This window comes from Xenopus tropicalis, chromosome 8 (genome assembly GCF_000004195.4).
Source record: "Xenopus tropicalis strain Nigerian chromosome 8, UCB_Xtro_10.0, whole genome shotgun sequence".
Lineage (NCBI taxonomy): Eukaryota > Metazoa > Chordata > Amphibia > Anura > Pipidae > Xenopus > Xenopus tropicalis.
The window spans coordinates 139064729-139076136 of NC_030684.2; positions in this window are offsets into that span (position 1 = coordinate 139064729).

Consider the following 11408-nt stretch of genomic DNA (forward strand, 5'->3'; position numbering starts at 1 on the left):
GCATCCCTGTGCTCTCTCAGCTGACATCCAGCACCTAGTACATACTCCCTAACTTATCCTATGTGTTTCCCCAGCCCTCCCTTCAGAAATAGGCTACTATTCATCCCTTTCTCCAAATCCTCATTCTGGGCTCCATGGGGGAAGCAACAGGCAAGGTTTGGGCAGCAAATACTCACAGCAGAGGATGAAGCTCCTGTAGGGAACTGGTAAATTGTACCTTTTCTAACTCTGGGTCCCCTAGTATTTGGATATCTATGAAGCGTCCTTAATATAATGGGAAGTAAGTCCCTTGTTCCTGGGTCATAGCAGGACCCCTTGTGCAGTTCCACGGTTTGGCCATAAGGTGGCACTGTGGTATAAAAGGCTGAGCAGCCATGAGGCTGGAGGCCATTTTGTGAAGTCTCTGCCTGAGAAAGCAAGCAGAGAGATACTGGTAGGTCCAGATAGAATAGGCAGCTCCTGTTATAGGTCACACTAGACAGGCAGGGCTAGTTAGTGAGCAGCATTTGGCTCCGACAAGGAATTGTAGAGGAATTATAATCCCGGGTATAATACTGCCCAGAGTAGGGTTAACAGTGTACAGACCTAGGGTTAGATAGTGATCACCCAGGTTCCACTGGGAGTTAACCCATTGTGCCCTGCAGCTAAAAGGTTATTGTGACTATTCCTTGTAAGTACTGCCTATTCTATGAGATGCTACTACCTACCTATTCTGTGCTGTAATTACTCCTAAGTGGCTGTGTAAATAAACAGTTCATGGCTTCAAGGTTAAGAACCACTGGCGCCCATTTATTGAGCAATACAACACATATCCACCTGGCCTCCATACAAAGCGAGGGCTCACCCCTGAAGGATACAGTCTCATTCTGGGTAAAATACGGTGTAGCTTGTGGTAAAAGAAGGGCTAATTTACTATAAGCTTACACTCCCATATCAAAAGCTGTCTCTAAGGGTATCCCAGTGCCTCTAAGGCCAATAGCAAGCTTCCTATCCAAATCCCAGAGTCATTTAACCCTTTATACCCTGTAAGACAATACACTGAATTGCCCACAAAACAAATAATAATAATAATAATAAGGTTACTAGGGATACCCAACACGCCCTTGACATGAGATGGGTTTATCTGAGAAGGCATCAGGAAGCGGCACAGAGATTGCTAACGTGTTCTACACACACACGGGGGGGGGGGGGGGGGGTAATGTAAGGCCGAACCTGCGGCCCTGGGGGAATTTCATACCCACTAAACTCATTTTGCTGGCGATAAAGGGTGATCTTATTTTAAATTGCCTACTAAATTAAAGGACAAGTTGACCTAAAAAAAAATAAATCATTAATATGCAGTGTACTCTGGAATTCTCAGATTGTTTGGAATTACTGGTAAAGGCAGATCTCAGAGTTCCCATTAAAAAGAAAACCCCCCTTTTTTTTGTAGCTTTAATACAGGGGAGTACATTCATAAGAAAACCCCTATAGCGTACGCCAAAATGTCCTACGGGTCAATTTATCCAACAAGCAGCTTATTGCTATTTCATATTGGATATTGATATTGGTCACATCCTCATTGAACCCATACTTATGATAATGTCTGTATTCAGGGTCGGACTGGGCCACTGGGACACCGGGAAAAATCCCAGTGGGGCCCGGCCTGGCTCTAGTGGGCCCCAGCGGCCCAGACCCGACCCTTACCTGCGCTCCCCCCGTTCCTCCCCTGACGCATTAAATTTATGCGCTCGGGGGAGGATGTTGAGTGGGGGGCCCTACAAGGGGGTTAGGGGGGCCCCTGTGGGAAGGGGGGGTGGTGCGGGCACCTGCAGGGTCCCTGGGCTGGGAGCCCCGGTGGGCCCTTCGCCCCCCAGTCCGACCCTGTCTGTATTAGTGAGCTTATTACTATTTATACATTAAAAAAAGTGCCCAGTTGTCCCTTTCCAGCCTCTGGGAAGAAAAAATTTGCAAAACTGCAGAAAAATTCCCAAAACGGGAAAAAATTAGCAAAACACGACTACGGTGCAAATTTTTTGCCGTGTGTGACTTATTTGGTACGACCACAACTTTTTTGAGACAACCACAATTTATTTGCCACAACCGCAACTTTTTTGATGCAACCTTGACTTTTCCTAACCCCTGGTAACTTTGGGGGCACTGCCGCCTGAGACAAGTTTCTCAACTTTAGCGAGGGACGAAATCTTTCGGCAGGCATGGATTCGCGGCAAATTTCCACATTTCGACTCTGGAGGATTTTTCAGCGAAAACGGGCGACAAAATTAGCTGTGGAAAAATTTGCAGCGCGACAAAAAATTGTTGCCCGCGTCAAAAAACTGCAATGCACGGCTAAAAACGGACGTGCTGTTTTCAGCGCTTTTTGCGAATTTATCAAAAGATTGGCAAAACGATTTAGCAAAATGGCAAAAATGTTGCGTGTCAAAAAAATTCCTATGCAACAGGACAGGAAATAATGCAGCTCTAACTGTAACAGGAAGTAGTGTGGGAGTAAAAGGCAGAACTCTGCCCATTCATTGGCTGATGGGGCCTAGCATGTATGTGTGCCTTGGCTTGTTTGTGTGCACTGTGACTCCTATGATCCCAGGGGGCGGCCCTTAGTACATAAAATGGCAGTTTCCTATTTAGGATTACCCAATGGCACATACTACTAATAAAGTATATTTATATGAAAATGGTTTATTTAAATGAAGCAGGGTTTTATATATGAGCTTTTTTATAGAGACCTACATTATTTGGGGGTATAGTTTCCCTTTAAACAAGGAGTAATACACCTTCTTTCACTTATAAAGGTTTATAAAACTTTTTTCCTTTAGATTTCAAAAATAAACAAGTAATATCCACTGCCAGGTAACGGTTTCCTTATCTAATGGAACAGGTGGCCATACACAGGCCTGAGCCACACACTATCCAGCAGATCAGCCCGGGGCCAAAATGAACAGGTAACGTACAATGGGCCATAAATGTGCATGGCCACCTTTCCATTGTTCTGTTGGAAGGGGCCTGGAACAACTGGACCAGCAGGAAGTTAAAAGAAACAGTAGGAAATATTTTCTGCTCAATTTTTGAGATTCATTGTTTTTGAATTAATCTGTTATTATTGTTTTTGCCTCCACAGTTTTGTAAAAAAAAATATGCCAATTTCAGTGTCCCTTACAGGAGGAACCGATGCAGTGTGGAGAGTATCCTTTTATGCTCAACAGGTTTGCATTGCACACCCAGCTGTGTCTGAGGGGTGTTTTGAATGTAAAGTTTATGTGAACAATGTTCCTGGTAAAGCCCTTTGACCTCCAGAGGTGGGTGAGCCACGGAGACCCAAAAACAGCAGAGCAACTGGTCAAAATGGTGGAGAGATACACCGTTGCCAAGGAGCTTCTTGCCCCTGCCAGTCACCAGGAGTCTGCTTCTTCACGTGGGATGAGATCACCTACAACCTCAAGAAGAGGGCCTCTGTGGAACCCTGGAACCAGCATGAAGGACAGCAAAAGGGTATCTTCAGCAGCTCCTCCTGTATCACAGCCAGGCCCCACAACACCCCAGAGGTCTGGGGGAGTGCAGTGTTGGTGGTGCCAGGCCTAGGGACACATTCGGGCTCAGTGTCCCTCTCAGGAGGAACCAATGCAGTGTGGTGTCCTGCAGGTTTGCACTGCACACCCAGCTGTGTCTGAGGGGTGTTTTGAATGTAAAGTTTATGTGAATAATGTTCCTGGTAAAGCCCTTTGACCTCCAGAGGTGGGTGAGCCACGGAGACCCAAAAACTGCAGAGCAACTGGTCAAGATGGTGGAGAGATACACTGTCACCGAGGAGCTACTTGCCCCTGCCAGTCGCCAGGAGTCTGCTTCTTTACATGGGATGAAATCACCTACCACCTCAAGAAGAGGGCCTCTGTGGAACCCTGGAACCAGCATGAAGGACAGCGAAAGGGTATCTTCAGCAGCTCCTCCTGAATCACAACCAGGCCCCACAACACCTCAGAGGTCTGGGGGAGTGCAGTGTTGGCGGTGCCAGGCCTGGGGACACATTCGGGCTCAGTGTCCCTCTCAGGAGGCGCCAGTGCAGTGTTGTGTCCTACAGGTTTGCACTGCACACCCAGCTGTGTCTGAGGGGTGTTTTGAATGAAAAGTTTATGTGAACAATGTTCCTGGTAAAGCCCTGTTAGACTCAGGGAGCATGGTGCAAGGAGGCGTGTCCAAGAAGATGCATCAGGGTGCAAAAACTCTTAGTGCAATTTGCATACACAGGGACACTCGGACATATACACTATTGCCAGTGACAATTGCCACTGCTTGCGGCACCGTTACTCATGAGGTCGGGGTGGTAAAGAAGCTGGTGCACCAGGTTATCCTTGGGCGAGAATTTCCATTATTCTGGGAACTGTGGGAAAAGGTACAAATGAAAGAGTCTGAACCAATACAGGTTACAGGTAAAAATGACACTTATCAGAAGGGGATCATGTGGAACTGTCAGAACAAAATGTTTTGAACCATAAAGTGTGCCTGATGAATAGGTTGTGTCTGAGGAATGAAGCCAAGAGACTGAGCTAACCTCAGAGGGGGGGTAGTTGGAGAGGATGATGAGGAAACACCCTCCCATCCTGTGCTTCCAGACCTAGATGTCTCTAGGGGAGCGTTGGGCACTGCCCAGATGCAAGATCCCACTTTGGTACATGCCAGAGAACAAGTAGTGGTGGTAAATGGGTCCCACGGGAACCTGAGCTGGATAAGCAATTTCCTTATTTTGCGGTTAATGGCGACCTCCTGTATCGTGTCACCACAATGAGATTGTTGAGCAGTTTGGGAGCGGAGAAAAGAGAGGCACGTATAGTCATTCGGTTCTTCTGGCCTGGACTGAAGGCAGAGGTAAAAAGGTATTGTGCTTCCTGCCCCACATGCCTATTGACTGCCCCTGTTTCACACTTTCGAAGTCCTTTGACCGGATTGCTATGGACTTGGTAGGTCCCTTGGTGAAGTCAGCCCGGTGATGGCAATATATTTTGGTTATACTTGATTATGCTACATCTTGGGATGAGGATATATCCTGAAGAAATACCTCATCCAAACGTATTGCTCGTGAGCTATTTCATATATTCACAAGGACAGGGTTTCCCAAAGAGATTCTAACTGACCAAGGCACGCCCTTTATGTCAAAGGTGATGGCAGACTCATGTGAGCTATTCCAAATTAAACAGCTAAGGACATCTGTCTATCATCCTTAAACAAATGGCTTAGCTCGAGAGGTTTAATAAAACCCTGAAAACTATGCCAAAAAGGGTAGTATAGAAGGATGGGAAGGATTGGGATTGCCTGCTTCCTGCTTTGAGAAGTACCCCAAGCTTCTACGGGATTCTCACCCTTTGAATTGGTATATGGACATCGACCCCCGGGGGTTAGTTGATTTAGTAAAAGAAACATGAGAAAGTGAGACCACAAAAGTGTAGTAGAGCACATTGCCCAAATGAGGGAAAGAACTGCTAATGTAATGCCGATGGTCAAAGAGCATCTCCAGAAGGTCCAAGAAACACAAAGTAGAGTGTCAGCCAAAATACGACATTTCCAGGTTGGGGACAGAGTGGCTGTACTCATACGGTAGAGAGTACATTTCAAGTGGCAAGGGCCATTTGAAATTGTTGAAAAGGTAGGGGAGGTTGATTACAGGGTACACCAACCTGGGAAAGGGAAACCCTACAAGATCTACCATGTGAATTTGTTAAAACCCTGGAGAGAAAGGGAAGAAGTGTCTGCTGGGGCTACTGAGAGCTATGAGGCTCAAGATAAGGCAAATAGCATAGAAGTCGCTTCCACAAGGTAAGGAGTTTTTGCAGAGGAATAAAGATATTTTCTCTGACTTACCCGGGCTTACCAATGTCATAGAGCATGACATTATCACTGAGCCCAATGTAAAGGTCTGTGTAAAACCATATTGCATCCCTCGGATGAAATAAAAGAAAATGTTGGAACTTGGGGTCATAGAGGAGTCACAGAGTGACTGGTCAAGTCCAATTGTCCTAGTCCCCAAGCCCAATGGGACTATATGGTTTTGTCATGATTACCAGAAGATGAATAAAATATCCAAATTCGACACCTACCCTATGCCCCAGGTTGATGAACTTATTAAGAGGTTAGGACCAGCCAGGTTTATCACCACCCTTGATCTTACTAAAGGGTATTGGCAAATACCTCAAACCCGAGAGGCTAGGGAGAAAACCACCTTCTCCACCCCAGAAGGGCATTTTCCATATAAAAGGATTCCTTTTGGGCTTCAGACTACCCCAGATACCTTTCAACGGGCAATGGACAAATTATTGGGCCCCCATCAATTTACTTAGATGACATTGTAATTTTTAGTACTGATTGGAATTCTTACCTGCCAAAAGTCCAAGCAGTGCTAGACTCCTTAAAAATAGGTGGGTTTACTGTAAATCCAGAAAAATGTGCCATAGCGATGGAGGAAGCCCGATACTTGGGGTACATTGTAGGAAGGGGGATGGAAAAAACCCCAATTAAACAAAGTGAAGGCAATTCTGAATTGGCCTCGACCACTAACTAAGAGACAGGCAAGGGCCTTCTTGGGCATAGTGGGCTATTACAGATGGTTTGTGCCCAATTTTACTACCCTGGATGCTCCTTTGACAGACTTGATTTAGGGCTGGAAGTCTGTCATGATTAACGTAAGTCTGTATTGTACCAACACCCCATTTTGGTAGCCCCCGATTTTAGACGAGAGTTTGTAGTGCAGACAGACACATCCGATGTTGGCCTTGGGGTTGTGCTGTCGCAGAATGTCAATGGGGAAGAACACCCGATAGCCTTCCTCAGGAGGAAGTTGACCCCTTCTTGGAAGGAAATTCTGTTTGGTCTCAGACCATGCACCCCTGACCTGGATGAGAAACAATAGGGAGGCCAATGCCAGGGCTGGTTCTTAGCCCTCCAAGATTGCTGTTTTACTGTAGAACACAGACCCGGGAAACCACACCAAAATGCAGGTACATTGCCTAGGAACCTGTGGTGCCTCCACTTCTTCCGGGTTGAGGCAGAGGGGATAATATGCACAGGCCTCCATTTACTCAACTGCTATGGTGTGGCCTTAGTGCATGGGCGATCCCTTATCCCCTGAACGTTATACAATATATATATGAGAATAGAATCAGTAACAATGGCACGTTCTTCCTGTATAATCGGCTGCCAGGATCATTTCCCATCAGCAGCCAATTCTGTGTTTTTGGGCAGAGCAATTAATTCATATATTTAGGTTCATTTCCCAGTTGTTTGAGCAGCGAGTTCCTTTATACAGAAGCTGCTATTGTCATTATTACTGTCAGTCTTTTTTCCATAGAATTCAGCTTTTCATTATTCCAGTTAGGCCCTTGGATGGTGACACTAAGCTCCCAACTAGTTACAGAAATTATTTTCAAATCAGTTTTGCACAAAAGAATTCCACAGTTACTTCCTCCCGAGTTCATATAGTTACATAGTTACATAGGGTTGAAAAAAGACCAGAGTCCATCAAGTTCAACCCTTCCAAGTAAACCCAGCACACACAACCCACACCTACCAATCTATATACTCACATACATAAACTATATATACAATTGAAGGAGGCAAAGTGTCATGTACCAATATTTATTGCTGACTTACAGGGTAATTAGCAAGAAAGTGTGCTGCTATCTGCAAACCTATCTGCAAACCATGATCTAACCCAGGAGGAGCTTTTGCAAAATAAGGGCTTACAGGGGTGTAATATCCATGTATAATATACAGTTTGGTCATTTCCCTATGGGACCAAACTCTAATTATATCCTTATAATATACAAGAGCCACAAATAACCTTTATATGGCCATGGAACCCCTCTGTGCCTTATAATATCCCTATATGTTACAATAGGGGGTACTTTATTCACTATATAATATACAGGAGCCACAAATACCCTTTATATGGCCATGGAACCCCTCTGTGACTTATAATATCCCTATATGTTACAATAGGGGGTACTTTATTCACTATATAATATACAGGAGCCACAAATAACCTTTATATGGCCATGGAACTCCTCTGTGACGTATAATATCCCTATATGTTACAATAGGGGGTACTTTATTCACTATATAATATACAGGAGCCACAAATAACCTTTATATGGCCATGGAACTCCTCTATGCCTTATAATATCCCTATATGTTACAATAGGGGGTACTTTATTCACTATATAATATACAAGAGCCACAAATAACCTTTTTATGGCCATGGAACCCCTCTGTGACTTATAATATCCCCATATGTTACAATAGGGGGTACTTTATTCACTATATAATATACAAGAGCCACAAATAACCTTTATATGGCCATGGAACTCCTCAGTGACTTATAATATCCCTATATGTTACAATAGGGGGTACTTTATTCACTATATAATATACAGGAGCCACAAATAACCTTTATATGGCCATGGAACCCCTCTGTGCCTTATAATATCCCTATATGTTACAATAGGGGGTTCTTTATTCACTATATAATATACAAGAGCCACAAATACCCTTTATATGGCCATGGAACCCCTCGGGGGCTTATAATATCCCTATATGTTACAATAGGGGGTACTTTATTCACTATATAATATACAGGAGCCACAAATAACCTTTATATGGCCATGGAACCCCTCTGTGACTTATAATATCCCTATATGTTACAATAGGGGGTACTTTATTCACTATATAATATACAGGAGCCACAAATAACCTTTATATGGCCATGGAACCCCTCTGTGACTTATAATATCCCTATATGTTACAATAGGGGGTACTTTATTCACTATATATAAATGATAGATAGAAAACACAGGGTTCCCATGAGTCTGTGCATGCACCGGCACCGGCCCCAGGCACAACGAATGCATTAAAACTTGGAGCAAAAAACCCATCATGGTTTCCATATGGTGACGTTATAGATACAGGCTTGTACCTGATTTTACACCTTGGGGATTTGAAACTATGACTAATGTCTCATATTTTCAAAAAAAAAGTTGCAAGGAAAAGTCGCTGTGACAATTCAAAAAAGCTGAAATCTCTAAAGTTTCGAGACAAAAGAAAGAACTTCAAGGAAAGGGAAAGGACCTTGGCCATTGGCTTCTAAAATCTAAATTGGAATCTAAATTGTTAGATTTGGATTTGTAGCCGTTCAGACACGTCAGTAAATCTCTGAAAAGTTGCGGTGTTTTTTTCTCTGTGTAGCCCACTTTTGCGGATGTCAGTGCTACCTGCTGATTACTTGTTACTTGGCGCTACAGGAGTCCTGAGCCCCCGCTTACTATGGGGGTTTACAGGGATTTCTCCCTTTAATGGCGTGCCTCCACCCAGGGATGATCTTGTGGAACTATAACCCACACCATGGGAACCAAATGGAATACTGTACCCTTCAATGGGATCCACTTACTCCTGGCTGATTTGCCCCACCCTGGGGTAAATTCCTTACCAGTTTGTAGGTGATCCTCTGGATATGAAGGATATTCAGACACACTGATATATGTAGTGAAACAGATGTGTTGGTTTATTCAGGCAGGACCTCTCCAGGAGTGGCATGTACAATTCATACTCATTGAGAACCTTTTCCTGTTGGGTAACTTACGGTACTCACGCCAAGTGCTCCCATCTAGGTGCTCTCCCCGGTACTCGCACCAGGAGACACCCCCTCTTGGAGTTCTCCCCGGTACTCACGCTAGGCAGCCTCACCACAGGGACCCACCCGGTACTCATGCCTAGACACCCTCAGATCCGGACTCCTTAACTAGCGGTGACTTGATCCACCTACCTAGCCACTTTGTGCCCTGCACTCCAGCCGATGTAATGCTGGGAGGTCTTAACCCCACTACCACTCCTGGAGGGGCAATATCCACCCATTCTACCTTGGTGTCCAACATAGCACTCCTAGAGTGATCTATCACAGAACTACTATCTCTAAACTGTACCTGAGGTACTCCTTTACTGGAGCAGTCCCTGGACTAAAAATGTCTGCCAGCACATGGCTGCATCCCTTTATATAGTGCTATACACCACCCTGTGGCTATAACCTGAACTGCAGAGATACTCCCTGTGAACTATTAATAACCCAGTCATCCCAGTGTCCCATTAACCAGCACCACCCTGTGGCCTGTCCTAGGGGTGTCTGTCCTAAGGGGCCCATTTTTGGCAAACCCCTACATCTGCAACTTTTTTTTTTTTAAATCCAAATCTGACCGCTCTTATTTGACATAGCTGCATCTTTTTTTTACTAGGGATGCACCAAACCCCCGAACCCACCCTGACGGATTCTGCCGAATCCCAAACCGAATCCGAATCCAAATTAGCAAATGCTAATTAGGATCGGGAAGGGTTAAAAGTAGCCGCGCGGCATAAATTTTTCCCCTCTACCATTTAACCCTTTCCGGGTTCGGATTCATCATAAAAAGGCTTGATTCGGCCCAAATCCCAAACCGAATCCGGGATTCGGTGCATCCCTATTTTGTACACAAGACGTTTTTATTGCGTCGTATTTTACGTGACCGAGAGCTTTTTTGACCCGGCTGCGCCTTTTTTGATGTGACTGCAAAATTTTGCGGGAGTTTCGCGAAACAAATCACCAAAGGCAAATGCGGAACTTCGCATGCCTGGCCAAAAAATTTGCTCATCGCTGGTGGATATTCATAGTGATGAGCAAATCTGTCCTGTTTCACTTTTCCGAAAAATTAGCGAAACTGTGAAAAATTTGCGAAACCTGATTTTTTTCCCCGCATATTATTTTTTTGCCGCGCACAACGTTTTTAACGCATGCAACCTTTTTTGTTTGTTGGGCAGCAAATGTTTTTCATGGCGAATTTTTGTGCCTGTTTTGCGAAAAAATACACCAATGGCGACATGCAGAAATTTACCACAAATCCATGTCTGCTGAATAGTGATGAGCAAATCTGTCCCGTTTCGCTTTTTCCGAAAAACGTGCAAATTTTTCAAAAGATTCGAGAATTGACGAACAATTTGTGAAATGTTGTGCGGCAAAACATTTTCGTGAACGTCAAAGCACGCAACAAATTGTTGTGAGGCTAATTCTAGCAGCTTTTCAATTGGTCTTCATTTTTATTTCCCATACTTGAATTATTTGCCTTTTTCTTCCGACTCTTTGCAGCTTTCAAATGGGGGTCACTGACCCCGGCAGCCAAAACCCTATTGCTCTGTGAGGCTCCAGTTTTGTTGTTATTGTTACTTTTATTAATTATCCTTCTATTCAGCCCCTCTCCTATTCATATTCCAGTTTCTCATTCAAACCACTGCCTGGTTGCTAGGTTACATTGGACCCTAGCAACCAGATAGCTGCTGAAATTCCAAACTGGAGTAATTTAATTTAATTATCCTTCTATTCAGCCCTTCTCCTATTCAAATTCCAGTTT